Here is a 19,092-nt window from a genome sequence, read left to right as displayed (position 1 = left end):
TAAGACCCAAACGAACTAATTTTTTTAAAGCCGGACCTGATTTTTTTCTAGTTTGAATAAATCAGTTGATTAGGTGGCAATAGTGTAACGATTGACCAAAATAAGAGACACATCGATCTGACCGTTCAAAAATTATGACGAATACAAATTTCTGTCAAAATGCGAAACTCGCCCTGTATATTATTAAACAATGGGAGCAGACACTTTTTAATGGTCATTTGTTATTCCCCATAGGGGCCTCTATACGAGGTAGGAGTATGTACAGTTCCTCATGACTCACCCTGTATACGTCCATTTCATATTAATAAATGTAATTCCTAATCCACGCGATCGTCGGTATTATTCATTCATCTACCAAATATCGTCACATCGACCCGAACCTAAAGGCCGATACGTAGATTATAAATATATTTTTAACGAGTAATTAAGGCTAATTATCTTATCTTTTGTATGTTTTGATTCTAAATAAAAATGTCTTAAAAAATGAACCTTGTCTTCCACTGTATTTTGTTACCCGAGAGCTTCGCATTTCGTTACAAGTGATATCAAAAGTTGGAAAAACATAAAACTTCTAAAGGTAAATATATCTGAAGACAAAAAAACACCCAGATAAAACACCCAGATAAAGAAGATATCTAAAAAATAAACTTAACATGCTATGATTTTCGATTCATATTAGTCTTCTTCTTCAAGTTCAATTTTTTACTAACGCAACGGTTGGAAATCATCATGGCTACGCGGACCATGTTGACCGCGCTCTAAATCGTTCTGCACTACTGCCCTAACAACACAAAACATTTCAGGAATGTACTATCAAAGTTATATTAATGTTTGAATGCCCTGGACATTCAAGGAACATTTGGTGAACATCTGATTAAATTATTGGTGGAATGTTACCATTCTATGAACATACTACCAATGTCCTATATTTTAAGAGAGGCCACTTACTATTCAATTTGCGTTCATTTTCAAATTTGCCGCGCGTGTATCTATGTAGGGTCGCGTGGTCATCACATTTCATGATAACCTACAAATTTCTGATTAGATGGAAAATGGAAATTAGTGGCTTTTTTTGCTGTTCTGTCTGTTAGTTTTGCTCTGGCTGACTTATGGATGTCAAACTAGAAGATTGAAGAGGACAAAGCCTTTTGAACTAGTTTGAGTGATAGGTGATAGTGAAAAGCAGAGCATAGTGATTGTGTGCCTGTGTATGTTAGAATAGTGCACGATCTTGTTAGATTAGATAAGAGACGCTATGGGGTAAGCTCTTCATTTTAAGGAACAGTAGTAATTTAGGTTAAATTAAAATTGCTCATTGGTCAGTTCTGACCAGATTGTAATTGTAAGTACAATCCAATAAAATGAATCAGCATCGTAGTGATGATTATGGAAAAAAATATGACAAGATTTTGTGCAATAAAAATGTTTATATTTATCAAGGATGTATTATTTGGTATGGCCACATATACTTCTGGTATATCGTCGGTGATGTGACAATACCTCCTATCTGCTTTTTCATGAATTTTGTCGGAGACGAGAAACCATTTTTAGGGTCATCTCCTGTTTTTACATGTAAATTTTTACATGGTTTGTAGTAAATAGATAGATTAATTTACTACAAAACATGTCATAAAATATCATATAAAAACAGGAGGTGACTGTAAAAAAAGTTTTTAGTCTCTCTTACAAAACTCATGAAAAAACAAATCGGAGGTATTATGTCACATCAGCGACTATATCCAGGGAATGTCTAAAAAATATACTGTGAATGTCCAAAGAACATTCGTAGACATTCATGGAATGTTCTAACAAAATGCTAACACAGGACTTTCCTGGGACATTAAGGGGACGTTCTTGTGCTTTTGAGGACATTCCAGGAATGTTTTCAATGTCCTGTGTGTACATTCTAGGAACATACATGGAATGTTTGGTGTTATTAGGGTGCTTTCAAACCATTCCCTTAATAAAGTTCTTAAGCCAGGACTTCTTCGTCTTCCCACATTTCGCTTTCCTCCAGTTTTAGCTTGCTTAATAGGTTTTAATAATGAGTACTTTTGCCATCTCATCACATGTCCTAAGCAAGAGCCCCCATATAAAAATTTTTAGGGGGGGGGGCAAACGTATTTTTTGACAAAAATACGTTTGTCTATATATGTATATACAATACAAATTTAATCTTTTCTTTTTTCCCGAAAAGCTAGGGGGGCCACGGCCCCCCTTTCCCATGGGTATGGGCGCCTATGGTCCTAAGTAGTCATATTCTTGTACTGTTATTTTAAACCATAAGTATTTCATCATATCATACAACAATCTTAATTTATAATTTATTACTTTTTTACTCAAGAAATATGATCCATTATTGCCTTTGCTAATTGCTAAAAGATGATAACTATTTAAATTACATAAAAGGCTTTATGTACTCATTAGACCTGCATAATTAAAGAAATTAAAATAAATAATCGCAATAATGAATGCATTAAAACATAACAGGTAGATCAAACCATAAATTCATTAAAAGGAGGAAATCTCCTAGATCTACAACGTCTAATGAACGCTACATAAAAGAATAAAATCACGAACCAGACAAAGACTTTTTTTATTTGTTCAATGTGGAATTTTAATGTTAGTTAACTTGGAATCGTCGGTATTGCTAGGATAGTATGTTTCAGCGTTCTTGACCCGTAAGTCATCACTAGAGCTAGATTATGAGAATGAAGGAAGATTTCAATCAGGGCGACACTAAAGGAGCATATAAATTCCTGAAACAACTCAGAGAGGGATGTAAACCACGCAATTATCTTTTTACTCTGGGCTAATTAGCAAAATACAAGGAAAAGTTATTTACCAGCAATTTTATTACTGGAATCGAATCTTATGATTGTATATATTAATAATATAGGTATGCAAAGTCCGCAGATAGTGTGCTACTTTTTTTATAAACAAAATGGCGCCCGAAAATCGTGTTTTTTTTTCAATTTTTGCTCTATAACTCCAAAGATTTTAAATTTACACCAAAAACACTCAAATAAAAAGTCACCGTAATTAAATTCTGCATAGAGACGTGTTTTTCCCGATTTACTTCGACGAAAATTTTCCCCGGAAAATGCGGATTTTTCCAACAAAATCTTTAATTTTCAACTAAAATTTTAGATAAGTAATTGTTTATCAATAACTAAATAACTTGGCAATATAAAAGCTCTTTTCGTATAGATAATAATTCCAGAAGCCCATGGAAATTTAATGAACAGTTTAGCAACAATTGAATTGTTAATTAAAAATTTACGGTCGCTATAATAACCACAATAATTATGATACATAAGAATAACTATGATTTTTGTATAAAAAGACACTATACCTATCTAATGTACTTTACAGAATTGAAATTGGACTATTTAAGCGGCCCCAGAAATATTTTAAAATTATAAACAATTTTTTGGCTTATAAACAATTAGAATATCTCGGGAAATATTTAATTAAATTAAGTCATGAAAACGGTATTAAAAAAAGCGACAGGACGCTTCTTTTAAAAGAAAAAACGTTTAATTGTGATTAGTGGTTCCTGAGATACAACCGGTCAAAGTTTACCGGCATTTACGGCAAAGATATAAACAATAGGATCATAATTTTCAAACCATCACCTTTTTAGTTTTGTCCTCTTTCTTCACACCAATTTTCATATCTTTAAACTTTTACTCATAACATATATTATTATAATAAAAACTATCGATATTACCAAAATTGACAAAAATAGCAAAATTTCAATCAAAAATTAGGTTGGAGAAAATGTAATCTCAAAGTTCAAAATCGGTATACGTTAAAAAAATGCATTTTCTCGGCTTCCCATGGAGCAATTTTCTTCATTCTTTTTTTGTTCCCACGTATCTCGAGTATAGCCATCTAACTAACGCATTATTAAATGTCAAACTTGCTTTTGTTTTGTTATAATAGCTTAATTTATTTATAAGAAAAGAATACTGCAAGTATTAAGTTAAGTTACTACAAGTGTACCTTTTACCGTTAAAAACACAAATATTCTCATTTGAAAGCTGTATAATTATTTAAACAATCTGTATTTAAACAAATTAAAATTTTTTGTTATAATCAATAAATTAATTTATTATAACAAAACAAAAGCAAGTTTGACATTTAATAGTGCGTTAGTTATATGGCTCTACTCGAGTTACTTGGGAACAAAAAAAGAATGAAGAAAATTGCTCCATAGGAAGCCGAGAAAATGCATTTTTTTTTAACGTATACTGATTTTGAACTTTGAGATTACATTTTCTCCAACCTAATTTTTTATTGAAATTTTGCTGTTTTTGGCTAAGAGGACAAAACTAAAAAGGTGACGTTTTAAAAATGATGGTCCTATTGTTTATATCTTTGCCGTAAATGCCGGTAAACTTTGACCGGTTGTATCTAAGGAACCACTAATCACAATTAAACGTTTTTTTTCTTTTAAAAGAAGCGTCCTGTCGCTTTTTTTAATACCGTTTTCATGACTTAATTTAATTACATATTTCCCGAGATATTCTAATTGTTTATAAGCCAAAAAATTGTTTATAATTTTAAAATATTCCTGAGGCCGCTTAAATAGTCCAATTTCAATTCTATAAAGTACATTAGATAGGTACAGTGTCTTTTTATACAAAAATCATAGTTACTCTTATGTATCATAATTATTGTGGTTATTATAGCGACCGTAAATTTTTAATTAACAACTCAATTGTTGCTAAACTGTTCATTAAATTTTCATGGGCTTCTGGAATTACTATCTATACGAAAAGAGCTTTTATATTGCCACGTTATTTAATTATTGATAAACAATTACTTATCTAAAATTTTAGTTGAAAATTAAAGATTTTGTTGGAAAAATCCGCATTTTCCGGGGAAAATTTTAATCAAAGTTAATCGGGAAAAACACGTATCTATGCAGAATTTAATTACGGTGACTTTTTATTTGGGTGTTTTTGGTGTAAAGTTAAAACCTTTGGAGTTATAGAGCAAAAATTGAAAAAAAAAACCGTTTTTGGGGCGCCATTTTGTTTATAAAAAAAAGTAGCACACTATCTGCGGACTTTGCATACATATATTATTAATATATACAATAATAAGATTCGATTCCAGCAATAAAATTACTGGTAAATAACTGTTCCCAAAAATGGCCTATTCTCCGGTAATCTGCCCAGACTATTTTAGAAATAGTGAAGGACAATTAATTATCAGTGGCGACGCAGCAATTAGAAGTAGGATGGAAAACCTATTTCGAGCGTCTGCTAACAGAGCAAATACAAACAAATACAGCCCATGCAGTACCTGATATCCAGCTAACAGAAGATCAGAACCAGAAGAATGAATTAACATAACATACCCACCCACAAGACAGGAGATAATGGATGCCATTAAAGTACTGAAAAATAATAAAGCCCCAGGGATGGACAACATACCAGCTGAAATTCTCAATGTGTCCCATCCGAATCGTGTTGATTGTCTAATACCTGCTCGTTCTTCATTATTTTTTGCTTCTGCTGGGAATCAGTGGTCACTACAAAAAGAAAGACATTTCAAGGTATGGGAGACAAGATAACCATCAGTTAAAATACTGTTCCGGCGATGGCACACAAATCTGAATTGAAATAGTTTCGCGAGTCGTATTATATCGGCTCGACTAATAAAAATGTTAATTCATTATTGGAAAATCCACCACAATTTCACGCGATTAGTGATTGTTTTTTAGCAACAACGGCCATCAAAGCGTTTGCTGAAAGAGGTTACGCCCACAGATGCTCTAACGCTTCGACAAAACTTGCAAAAATGTGTTGATCCGATGCAATTGTATTTAAGGTTTAAAAAAATCCTATTTTTAATAGAGAAATAGAAAAATGTAACAAAAAACGATAAGAACTGAAGACGGGATTCAACACAACGTGAAAAAGAACTCCCACGGAACGTTGGAACGGCAGGCCAAGTGAAAGGGAAAAATGTAACAAAAAAAGATCAGAACTGAATACGGGAATCAACGCAACGTGAAATACAGTCAAAACCGTTTATAACGAACTTCAAGGGACTGGTGGTTTTTGTACGTTGTAGCCAGTGTTCGCTGTAAGCGGTTCTAGCTGTTAAAACGAACAGGTTGCTATAAACGATATTAAACTGGTAGCAACAGTCAGTTCGTTGTAACTTTATGATGCAAAAATGTGTAACTTAATCTATAGGTACTTATAATATGTTATATTACACATATGTTAATATGTTACTAACATATGTGTTTATTGTAAATTTAAATATGTACATACATACATATAATAATATGAAGAGATATTGGAATTCGTATTTTTTTTTATACAAGTAGTCAATAAACAATACTCATAATACAGGGTGTAACAAAAATACAGGTCATAAATTTAATCACATATTCTGGGACCAAAAATAGTTCGATTGAACCTAACTTACCCTAGTACAAATGTGCACATAAAAAAAAGTTACAGCCCTTTTAAGTTACAAAATGAAAATCGATTTTTTCCAATATATCGAAAACTATTAAATATTTTTTATTGAAAATAGACAAGTGGCATTCTTATGGTAGTAGTATCTTAAGAAAAAATTATAGTGAAAGTTGGACACCCCATAAAATTTTTATGGGGTTTTGTTCTTTAAACCCCCCCAAACTTTTGTGTACGTTCCAATTTAATTATTATTGTAGTACTATTAGTTAAACACAATATTTTAAAAACTTTTTTGCCTCTTAATACTTTTTCGAAAAGTCAGTTTTTATCGAGATATTTCGAATAGTTGTCGAATCCACCACATATTTGTATATGGCTAAGTACGATTATGGAGACTTCGTAATAATATGAAAATTTATTTATGATTTACATTTTTAGGTATATTTTGAACCATATTAAAAAAGAAGTAATATCTCGATAAAAAGTGCCTTCTCGAAAAAATACAAAGAGGCAAAAAAGTTTTAAAAACACTGTGTTTAACTAATGGTATCGCAGTAAAAGTTTAATTGGAACATACACAAATATTTGGGGGGTTTAAAGGAACAAAACCCCCATAAAATTTTTATGTAAACATATTAAAAAAGAAGCCTCAACTACATAAAAACTGCCTTATCGAAAAAATACTAAGAGGCAAAAAAGTTTTAGAAATATTGAATTTAACCAATGGTATCACAATAATAATTTCATTGGAACGTACACAAAAGCTTGGGGCGGTTTAAGGGAACAAAACCCCCATAAAATTTTTATGGGGTGCACAAATTTCACTATAATTATTTTTTAAGATGTTCCTGCCATATGAATGCCACATGTCTATTTTCAATAAAAAATCTCTAATAGTTTTCGATATATTCGAAAAAATCGATTTATATTTTGTAAATTCAAAGGGCTGTAACTTTTTTTGTGTGCATATCTGTACTAAGGTAAATTAGGTTTATTCGAACTATTTTTGGTCTCAGAATATGTGATTTAATTTATGACCTGTATTTTCGTTACACCCTGTATAACGGGTTCTCAAAATCGTTGTATTATAAAAGTATGGGCATACATACACTATTTATTTTTAAAAAGACCAAATAATGTCAATTACACCATTGGGCCTTTTGGGCCAAATGGTGTAATAATGTAAACAAAATCTTGTGATAATGGACTAGGAAGTCTAGTGTCTAAAGGAATTACAAGTGAACCCAGCCCGGATGTACCATAATAACCATAAATTAATAAAACCTTCCTTTTCATTTCGTGGTATGTAATATCGGTACCTCCGAGAAGTACAATACAATGCCCATTTTCGTAACTTTACAGGAAAGCAATTTTAAACTGTTTTCAACAGAAAGTGTTATTGCTAAAGTTATTTATTGGGATATGGAAACAACATTATTTTAGGACATTGTCTAATCTATTGTCATTTAAATTATGCATTTGTTATAATTGTTTATTATATAGTGTGTAAAAAGGTCATAATTTAAAAAAAAATGGATGTTGTATCTCTCCGAAGTGCAGATATGTATGCTGTAACCAATATTTCAACTGCTAGTGTTCCAAGAAATATGTTTGCTATAACCGATTTGTTCGTATAAGCAATGTAAATGCTTTTTTTATATATCATTTCACTGGGCCTACTATTTTGTTTGTTATATCCGATTGTACATTGTAGCCGGTGTCGTTGTAAACGATTTTGACTGTAGATTCAAAGCAGTCCCGGATTAAGAATCTTGAGGCCCCTAGGCAACCCAAGCTAGGAGGCCCTTAAGAAACCTCCGCCTTCTCCCTCCAAAACCTCGGATAACCCCTCCATCTCAGAGAGGTAAGTCCATTTTGTGCCACTGTCGAACGGTTACAGTTTTTAATAATTTTCATTTTTTAAAATGACAGATTAAGCCTGTTGCATTTGTAATCATTAGCGTAAGATAAACCTTACAAGCTACTGACAAATTTCGAAACTTCGATTTGAACCCAAAAAGACTATGAAGCATGAATAAATTGTTTTCGCTACCAGTCCTGAGGATGGGCTATAAAATATTTGAACTGCAATAGTTTATCATAAATTTCAGGTTCAATATAATCAGTATAGTTTTAACGTAGTTTTTAGTCTAGGCGCCAAATAGAGGTCACCGTGTCATTTTCAAATCTGATGGACAAACTCAACGGTTTCTTATGGATTTTTGACTGCTGATTACGAATTTCGAGGGGGGATTTCGATCCGAGTGGTCAAAAAATTGTTATAAACAATTTAATTGTTTATAAATTGTTTATAATGCTCTGGCTCATAAACTAAAAGAAATAGAAAAAAATGTTTCAAATAAAATTTGTTCCTTAATAAAAAACGAAGAAACAACCGTTTACTAAACTTAAATCCGACAATCAGAACTCAAGATATTGTACAATTAGTGCACAATGCAAATTTCAAATTGCAAAATAAGTATTTTTCGAAGCTTTATCGATCGTAACTCGGCTTCTACACATGCAAATGAGCCCTATAAGGTGTCCTTTTAAAGCTTAATCAAGAGGCTTCCAAACAAAGTTTATTAAATTATTTGATCTTCATTTGTTTTAAAGTTATACCCGTTTGAAGTTATAATTTTCTCAAAAAAATTGTACATTAATTTGTTTATAAAGGTTTCAAGCAAACTTGAGCTATAAACATTTATACTTTAATTAACAATAATGATAAAACAACTCAAAAGGAACAATTTGAGCTTACGAAAATGTTCGTAAGTTTATTTTTGGCTAAGATGTCGATATTTTAATGGCGCGCTATGAGGCGCAAGATTGGCTTACAGTCAAGTAAGTATGTATTCTTCGACGCTTTATCGATCGTAACTCGGCTTCTACGCAAGCAAATGAGCCAATATGTGATATCCATATAAAAATGGATCGAATTCTTTTGCAGCATCATCATTGCATATAAAGCGAGCATTTATGATGTGGCGGCATACACACAATTGACGGGCGTTGATGATGCTGCAAAAGAACTAGATCCACTTTATATGGATATCATATAGATAATTAGACTCTGAAGCCTCAAAAAGTTTTAGTTTTACTGCCTACAAGAACAGACTTGTACCACCATGTAACTGTTAAAATTTCGCTAAGAACTTATGCAGATGTAAAAAATCTGATGATATTCCCTGTATATCTCTTTGCAGATTTGCAGATGCATGAAAAAAATGTTTGTAAAAATAGTACTAATAAATAATATTAACTTACTTTTTAGTTATACTTCTGAAATATTAGTTTTTAATGTTTTTTTTCTCATTTAGTGCAAAAAATAGAAGACAAAGTAAATAGAATGAAAGGTGATACGAGGTACAGTATGATGATTTAATTATAAGAATTATATGATAAAATTTTATTAGGATCTTCAAAAATGAAAAATGAAGATAACGTATGTAAACTTATAAACATTTTCACAACCTCAAATTGTTCCTTTTGAGTTTTTCTATCATTATTGTTCATTAAAGTATAAATGTTTATAGCTCAAATTTGCTTGAAACCCTTATAAACAAATGAATGTACAATATTTTTAAGAAAATTGTAACTTCAAAAGGGTATAACTTTAAAACAAATGAAGATCAAGTAATTTAATAAACTTTGTTTGGAAGCCTGTTAATTAAGCATTAAAGCGACACCTTCTAAGACTCATTTGCATGCGCAGAAGCCGAGTTACGATCGATAAAGCTTCGAAAAATACTTATTTTGCAATTTGCAATTTGCATTGTGCACTAATTTTACAATATCTTGAGTTCTAATTGTTAGATTTAAGTTTAGTAAACGGTTTTTTCTTGGATTTTTATTAAGAAACAAATTTTGTTTGAAACATTTTTTTTCATCTCTTTTAGTTTATGAGCCAGAGCCTTATAAACAATTTATAAACAATTAAATTGTTTATAACAATTTTTTGACCACTCGGATCGAAATCCCCCCTCGAAATTCGTAATCAGCAGCCAAAAATCCATAACAAACCGTTGAGTTTGTCCATCAGAATTGAATATGACACGGTGACCCCTCTGGCGCCTAGACTATTTGAAGCTTGAAGCACATTCCTTTATTTGAGTATCACTCAGTTTTGGAATAACACACGAAACACCATATACTGAGTTACTAACTCATACGCTGTCAACTGACGACTCAGCTCAATAATTAGCTTATCCAAAATTGGTAGATTCATTTCAACCTCTAACTTTTCTCCACCCTGTCGAAAAACTTCATTGGAATTAGCATTACATAGTAGTTTTCTTGCTCGTGTTTGTTTGCTCTCGTCGGCAGAGTATTGTAGATCGCAGACCTTCTGCTCGTAGTAAGCAAAATGATCTCTTTGGCATTTTAAAAACTCCCAAAAGTGAATTTAGAAGCTGAACTGCAGTTTTAGGTTCAATATCTTCTCTATGTAATAATTTACAGACATCGTTGATACGTTCTAAAATTGTTGCCCAAAACTCATTAATTATGAAAGTTTTTTTTTCATTTCTCTCAACAAACGCTTAGCTTCATGAACTGTTTCAGCTTTCTGATTAGAATCTTCAGCAAGAGTATGAAGAGCAGATTTGAAAGCGTTGTAACCTTTAACCAAAGGTCTTGTTGCATGTGTCCATTTTGTGCTGCTTATTCTTTTAAGGTCTAGAGAGTGGTGAATAAGATCGTTTAGTGGAGTTTCATTTAAGCATTTGATCATAACTTCCCAACGGTGGGTAGAGGCTGAAAAAAAGTTGTACACGGACTGAATAAACTTAAAATACGATATTCCATTTGAGGGAGAAGGGAGAATACGTTAGCCAATCTCTTTTAATTTTTGTTCCACTGATATGTTTTCGAAAAACCATAGATTGTGTAAAAATCTTGAATGCCTACAAAATTTCCTTTTGATGCTGAAAAACTTCCATCAAGGTTTTTACATTCTAAAGACCTTTCCCAATTCAAAATTTTCGTACTTCTTCAGATATTGTATTCCGTAATCCAATTCGTAAAAATATATTCAATTTATCTTTAACTTGAATTCCTAACTTAGTTTCGGTTTCTGGTTTTTTAACTTCTTGAACTGGAATAGAGCTGCCGTTACATGTTTTTCATCTTCTTCAGTTACGGAAGCTATGTTTCCCTCAGTTATTTCTATTTCATTGGTTGCAGCTTCACTAGCTATGGATTTCAGCAGTGCTAATTTATTGCCGCTTTACCCTATTTTTATTGTCCTGAAAAGCGTGGATCATTTTCCGATGAACTGTCGGTAAAATGACAGTTCCTTTTTCCATTTTCGGACATTCTGTATTAAGGTGGTTTTCGGTACATGATGGAATGACTCTGGTCCGATAAAATGAATATTCCTTTATGCTATAATAGGTACTCATAACAAACTTTTTTATACTCGGCTCGTTGGTTAGTCGATGGTCTCCAATACACGCTGTACGCAGCCTACGGCGTCTATTTGGTACCACCGTCTAAGTCGGTGGTCACTTCAATTCACCCCGTAATTTGAATTTGTTTTAGAATTACTCTTTTTTAACTATTTTCGGTTGTAAGATAGTTTTTATCCTTCAAAGTTTATTCTTCTTCTTCTGGTTTCTATCCGTTTCGGATGTTGGTGTTCCGATGGTGGGTGTGTTGACGGAATCAATTAAAAATTAGTGTAAACAACGAACAGTAATATTCATTTTATTTTTGGTTAAAAGGCGTGCTTACTCATCTCGTAAGAGGGTTGTTTATTGTTTTAGGGCAGCGAGGGTGCGTCTGAACTGCCTGACTGACGTGACGATACTGCAGAGACCACAACACTATTATCATCATGTTTTTGGTTTTACAATATGGCTAGAAAAGGCAATAAATTACTATATCTGGTATTTTAAAAGCTCAGAACCTTTCTGTAGTTTTAAGAAACGTCTTCGAATGCATTTCCAAAGTGCGGTATTGACATAAGGTCTGATAAGGTAATAAATTTATGGGGAATTCAGTTTGTTAAACTGAACACACCAAAAACATATGGTTAGGGATACATTTCGTTTCGTAAAACTTAACGGCCCTTCTTAACATCTGGTTTGTATATTAAATGTGAATTTTATATGACTCATATTATTTCGTATTGAGAAAAGTTATTAAAAAATAAAATTAGCAAAAATAGTAATTAAAGCGTATCGCCACATTGGAAATCATATTTATTGGTAATCATAACCTTGCTCGCTGCGGCTCGAAACAGTTCCGGTGAGGTTTTCGTAAACCATGTTCGCAAATTCCGCAGCCGTGATATTCTTATTCTACCGGGTCCTCGCTTACCTTTGACTTTACTTGCAATATGGACTAGAGCAGGGAGTAACGATGCAACTGGGAGTGACTGATCCAAAGTTTATTAAAAGTAACGAAAATGAACAATTTTCCTATGGCGTGATGTTGTATGCTGCCTACAGCGTCTATTGGAGATCACAGCCTTAAAGGACTGTTTGCTGTTCCAAGCAGTGAAGGACTCATGTCCAGTGCAACTTGGTTGTCTGCGGCAGTGCATATGTTGTCGAATTGACGCCTTTGGCCAATACTGCTGAACACAAAAGATATTATATTTACGTTATAAACCACGTCATTTTGATGGCACATACCAACATGTCTTCATAATACGATCTTTATTTAGTAATGAGATGGGTAGAGTCTATATGGAGTTTTCAGTAATTTTTAGGACAGTCTGAAAGTATTTCCGTTGGACTATGAACGCCTTTAAGTTTGCAAAAATTGCAGATGCCGGTCGGTTTGAATGTTGTTGGGTATCTATGATTGTTCCGAGAAAATTATCGACCGGTGGCCAATGGCGTTAGTTTCAGCGGTCGACCGTATCGAATTTTTTTAATGGACAGTAGCGGGTGATCCTTTTAATAAAGAGGAAACCTGAATGTATATTAACTTAAGAAAAGCCGATCAGAAAAGCAATGCAAAATGCTGCATTGCTTACAACAGTGTTGTAATCACAAATTATCTAATGCCTGTATCCACTTTTTTTGTTCACGATGGAATACGGGCAATATTGCATTGACCGGCAGAGCAATCTATAAAGTAGGGATTCTGGCCTGCATATAATATAAACGAGTTTGGTTTCAATGGCAAAATTCTGCTGGGCTATAGAAAAGCTATTTAGGCATCACAAACTTCATAAACATAAAAATGTAAAAACATTTTCAATTTCATTGCAACACAAAAATGCAGAAGCTGCATAATGCTCTGGTTAAATCGGAGAGTGCAGGAAGAGTCTATACCGGTTTCGGAGGTTTTTCCCTCTCATCAGTAGTCCCATATCCTCTTCTCTCCGATTTTCCCAGGCATCACACTTTGGGCCTTTCCGTATTGCAAAGAAAGAAATGTCACGGATGAACTAGAGCCATCTACCGAAAAACAAAATAAGTTATCAATCGAAGTAGCACAGAAAACGACAATAAATATCGTTTCCATACCACCAGATTGACAACAGGTGGAATAATTTCTTTGGTTACACCTCCTGAAATTTTCAAAATTTATAAATCATACAGGATGCCGAGGAAATTAAGATGAGAGAATTTTAAAATAATTCACAACTCATCTGCTCAGCGTGGTAAAAGTTCCAACAAGAAAGATTCCTTAATACTCCTTCTTCTTCTTTAGGTGCCGTGTCTGCATTCAGACGTTGGCCGTCATCATGTTTACAATTTCCTGAAATCTCTCTCTATCGGCTGCTGCGCGAAATAATTCTTCTACTCTGCAGCCACACCATTGTCTAATATTACGCAGCCATGAAAGTTTCTTTCGACCAATCCATCTCTTTCCCTCCACTTTTCCTTGTATTATAAGGCGAAGCAGATGGTATTTAGGTCCTCTAATTATATGGCCAAAGTATTCTGTTTTTCTCCTCTTTATGATGCTTATGAGCAGACGTTCCGAATTCATCATTTGAAGAACATCTTCATTGGAATTGTGCGAAACCCACGATATCTTTGGGATTCGTCGATAGCACCACAATTCGAATGCTTCTATTTTGTTTAGCATTGTGGTTTTTAACGTCCATGTCTCACAACCATACAATAGGATAGACCACACATAACATTTCAGCACCTTTTTTCGAATATTCATCGACAGGTTTCTATTACATAAAACTGGTTTCCAGGTCATAAAAGCCTTCCGTGATATTTCGATTCTAGTTATTATCTCTTCATCAGAGTCACAATTTACATTTAACCAGCTGCCAAGGTACTTGAAATGATTTACCCGTTCTAACTCCTCTCCATCAAGAGAAAGCTGACCTTGATCTATATTAATCTTTCCAACTGCCATCCACTTTGTTTTTGAAATGTTGATTTTAAGGCCTCTCCGATAGCTTGCTTCACTGACTAGATTTAGTAGTGTCTGAAGATCTTGTATATTTTCAGCAAGAATGGCTGTATCGTCAGCGTATCTAATATTGTTGATTACTTCTCCGCCTAGCCTTACTCCCTCTTGTCTGTCATCCAAAGCCTCCCTAAAGATTTCTTCAGAGTACAGATTAAAAAGGGTGGGTGATAAAACACAACCTTGTCGTACTCCACGTTTTATCGGCAGTTTTTCAGTACGACTGTCTCCAATTTGGATAGAGGCTACTTGATTGTAATATAAGTATTTCAGCAGTCTTATATCGTAGTGGTCAAGTCCTGCTGCCTGCAGGCAATCGAAAAATGTATCATGTTGTACTCGGTCGAATGCCTTCTCGAAGTCGATGAAACAAACATAAACGTTCTTTCGGAATTCACAACTTTTTTGTAATAGAACGCGCATACAAAATAGTGCTTCTCTAGTTCCTAGACCATGTCTAAATCCAAATTGCTTATTACCCATTCTAGTTTCGCACAGAAGGAATACTCGGTTTTGTATAATACGTAAAAGTATCTTAAGTGTGTGACTCATCAAACTGATTAGTCTAAAATCACTGCATTTGGTGGGCCTGCTTTTCTTTGGTAATGTTATAAACAGTGACTCCAACCAATCATCTGGTATTTTTCCTTCGTTGTAAATTTTGTTAAAGAAAGTAGTCAAGTAGGTAATGTTTTCCTCATCCAAAAGTTTAAGTAGCTCAACAGGGATTTGATCTGGTCCAGGTGCTTTATTGTTTTTGGCTTGTTGTATTGCTTTTATGACTTCTGACTTCAGTATACTGGGACCTCTGTCTAATTGGTTGTCACAGGTAGTATTTTGAGCATTTTCTCGAGAAGCATCGTCAAAAAGGTCACTGATGTGTCTCTCCCATTCTTTGGAGATCACTGTTGTTCGTGATCACAAATTTTTCCGTCTGCGGTTTTAAGTACGTGAGCATTTTTCTGTTTTCTAATTCCGGAGGTATATTTAAGTTTCTTGTGGAGGTTGAAACTGTCATGCTTTTTTTGGAGGTCTTCTATTTCTTTACATGAATTCTCGAGCCAAGATTCTTTGACCTGTTTAATTTTCCTTTTTATGAGTTTGTTAATTTCACGGTATGTATTTGATAATATTTCTATTTTTGTATTTTCGTCGAACTTCCATCAAGTCTAGAATTTCTTGGTTCATCCATTCACTTTTGCCAACATTGTAGGTGTTTTAAAAGATTCCCTTACGTCCTCTAAAATCGAGTTTTGAATATCGTACCAACATTCGTTAATAGTTCTGTTTTCGTTTGGTATATTTGATATTTTGTGCATTTAATACTCCTACAAAAGAGTAAATAAATTAAAAATGTATAAACATTTTCAATTTCTTTGCAACACGAAAATGCAGCAGCTGCATAATGCTCTGGTTAAATCGGAGAGTGCAGGAAGAGTCTATACCGGTTTCGGAGGTGTTTTCCCCCTCATCAGTAGTCCCATATCCTCTTCTCTCCGATTCCCCCAGGCATCACACTTTGGGCCTTTCCGTATTGCAAAGAAAGAAATGTCACGGATGAACTAGAGCCATCTACCGAAAAACAAAGTAAGTTATCAATCGAAGTAGCACAGAAAACGACAATAAATATCGTCTCCATACCATCAGATTGACAACAGGTGGAATACTTTCTTTGGTTACACCTCCTAAGATTTTCAAAAATTATAAATCATACAGGATGCCGAGGAAACTAAGATGAGAGAATTTTAAAATAATTCACAACTCATCTGCTCAGCGTGGTAAAAGTTCCAACAAGAAAGATTCCTTAATACTCCTACAAAAGAGAAAATTAATTAAAAATGTATAAACAGCATTATGCAGCTGCTGCATTTTCGTGTTGCAAAGAAATTGAAAATGTTTATACATTTTTAATTCATTTACTCTTTTGTAGGAGTATTAATAGACTGGGAGATATTATACAGAAGTTCAGCCACGATTTTCTAAGTCCTGCCTTTTGCAATACTGGAAGGGTAGACGATGTACTTACAATCTGTGGAAACATCCACAAATTTCCTGTGACATTTTTCTGTAAAAATTAGATTTTCCCAAAAAATAAAAATAGGGTTTTGCGATGAATTTCTAAGTCCTGCCATATCCGTAGATAGACAGGATACTATCGATTTTATGAAGAAAATTTTTTGGGCAGGAGGGTTGCAAACGGGGTAACGGAGTATATATGTATACAAACATGTAAGGAAAATAATGAAATTTTCATGATTTTCCAAGTCCTAACTAAATAAACTAAACATATTTATTTCAAAATGATCAAAAAAAATTGGCATGAAGTCTCCTAATGTTTAAGTATACTTGTCCCTTGGAAAATTCTGCGGAAAATTTTCACCCTGATTCCGTGATTTTCTTAGTCCTGCCTTTAAAAAGTTATAATACTCAAATACAATCAATACCTTTTCGGTACTCGGCAGGAAGGTTAAACGGTTCTTGTAAGATGGCAGGAGTCCTAGATTTGTAAGAAAATTCGTGAAAAAGTCAACGACTTTCTGAGTCATGCCATTTTGCACATGTTTCAAGAATCTTAATATAAGTCTATTTACAAAGAGGCAGGATGGTTTTATGGTTATTTTGTATACAGAGTGGCGCATTAGTGTGACAAAGTCCAATTACTCGTTTGTCGTAAGATATACGAAAAAAGTTATTTAGGTAAAACATGGGCCACAGATAGGACTATGAGTTAACAGTATTTTCTAATATACAGGGCTACCCGTTTTCACAGGGTGACAAAAATTTATGTTTTTTTAAATGGAATACCCTGTATATTTTTACATTTTTGGATTCTACTCTTTAATAAAATATAGTGTTTTGAAATATTATACGAGTTAGTTTAAAATATAATTACGTTTTTTTGTTAATTTTGTAGGAACATTCACACCCTATACATATTGTTAGTGATTTGGTATCCGAACTTCTATTAATTTATGTTTAAACGATTTTTAATATAGTCTACTATTGTCAGTTATTAATAGTATACCAAAATGTTTAACTTTAGTATACGGGGTTGGTTGAAACTCGGAATGAGTATTTTCTGAGTTTTCTTAAATGGGACACCCTGTATTTTAGTATTATAATAAAATGGTATTTTATGGTACCTTTTTATTTGTTAAGCATTTTCTGTACCATATTTATATATTAATTTCGGCAGTAAATTGGTACAGACAGATTACTCAGGTGGTTTTTGGGGTTTCTGAACAAGAATGTCACATTAGAACAGATCTTTACCTAGTGCTCGGGGTGACTAATATACACGCCATATTCTTAAATTTCAAGGCTTTCAGACACTAAAGTGATGCAAGTAGATTACTCGAGGAGTTTTGTGGTTGCTGAACATGAATACGCCATCAGAATCGACCTCCAAAAACTCTCTAAATTCGAGATCAGTCACCCTGGGCACCAGGTGCTCCGAGGGTCGGTTGTAATGTCATATTCGTGTTCGGCCATCCCAAGAACCCTCGAATAATCTGTTTTCTTTAATTTATTGCCGATATCCCACGAAACTCCAGAAGACGTGCCTTAGCAGCAACTCTGGGCACTAGGTGATTCTGAGGTCGAATCTGCTTGCGTATTCGTAACTCCAAAACACTCCCAAATAACAAAATTTTGCCCTTAATACACTGATTTTGACAGGTTTATGCACTTTTGGATGCATGTTATGCACTAAAATGCAATTTCCACCCATATTTATATTGTACACCTTTTATTTGAATTTGAAAAAAAAATTTTAAAAATAAAAAAAAACGGTGTATTTGCCGACTTAAAGCAAGAGTAACTTTTAGTACTAGAATACCTCATAATTTAAGACTCTACTCTCAAAAATGTCTAACAATTTAAAGACCAATAAGTTATGAGATAAAATATCCGTTGATCTACCCAAGACGGATGCCTATGACCAGTACTAGAAATTCACAATTGATAAAACCGATTCATCTCTGGAGGAGAAATAAGCGTAGCAGTTTTTCTTTTTCCTAAATAGAATTTTTCTAAATTCTTTTAAACTCAAAAAACCAAAAAACGAAAAATTTTTCAAATCGATTTTTCTAGAACACTGCGTATTCTTCTCAGTTAAAGCAAAAGTACCTTTTAGTACAAAACTATCCCAGAATTTAATAATCCAGTGTCAGAAATGCTTAAAAGTTAGACAGAAAAGTTATTCGATAAAATATCCGTTTCCGTACCCAAAACGGACCCCCATGACCGGAACTAAAAA

General features: G+C 33.5%; 1 protein-coding gene and 1 long non-coding RNA gene across 2 annotated transcripts in view; one reads left to right on the top strand and one right to left on the bottom strand.

Annotated features, from left to right (window-relative positions):
* The window catches only part of LOC126888616 (uncharacterized), a 558,932-nt gene that overhangs the window by 211,019 nt on the left and 328,821 nt on the right, over positions 1-19,092 (top strand). The gene's annotated exons all lie outside the window — the stretch shown is intronic.
* The window catches only part of LOC114332279 (histone acetyltransferase KAT7), a 406,379-nt gene that overhangs the window by 310,703 nt on the left and 76,584 nt on the right, over positions 1-19,092 (bottom strand). The gene's annotated exons all lie outside the window — the stretch shown is intronic.

Source organism: Diabrotica virgifera, chromosome 1 (genome assembly GCF_917563875.1).
Source record: "Diabrotica virgifera virgifera chromosome 1, PGI_DIABVI_V3a".
NCBI lineage: Eukaryota > Metazoa > Arthropoda > Insecta > Coleoptera > Chrysomelidae > Diabrotica > Diabrotica virgifera.
The sequence above is the reverse complement of the archived record's forward strand: the minus strand, read 5'-3'. Positions and strand labels throughout refer to the sequence as shown.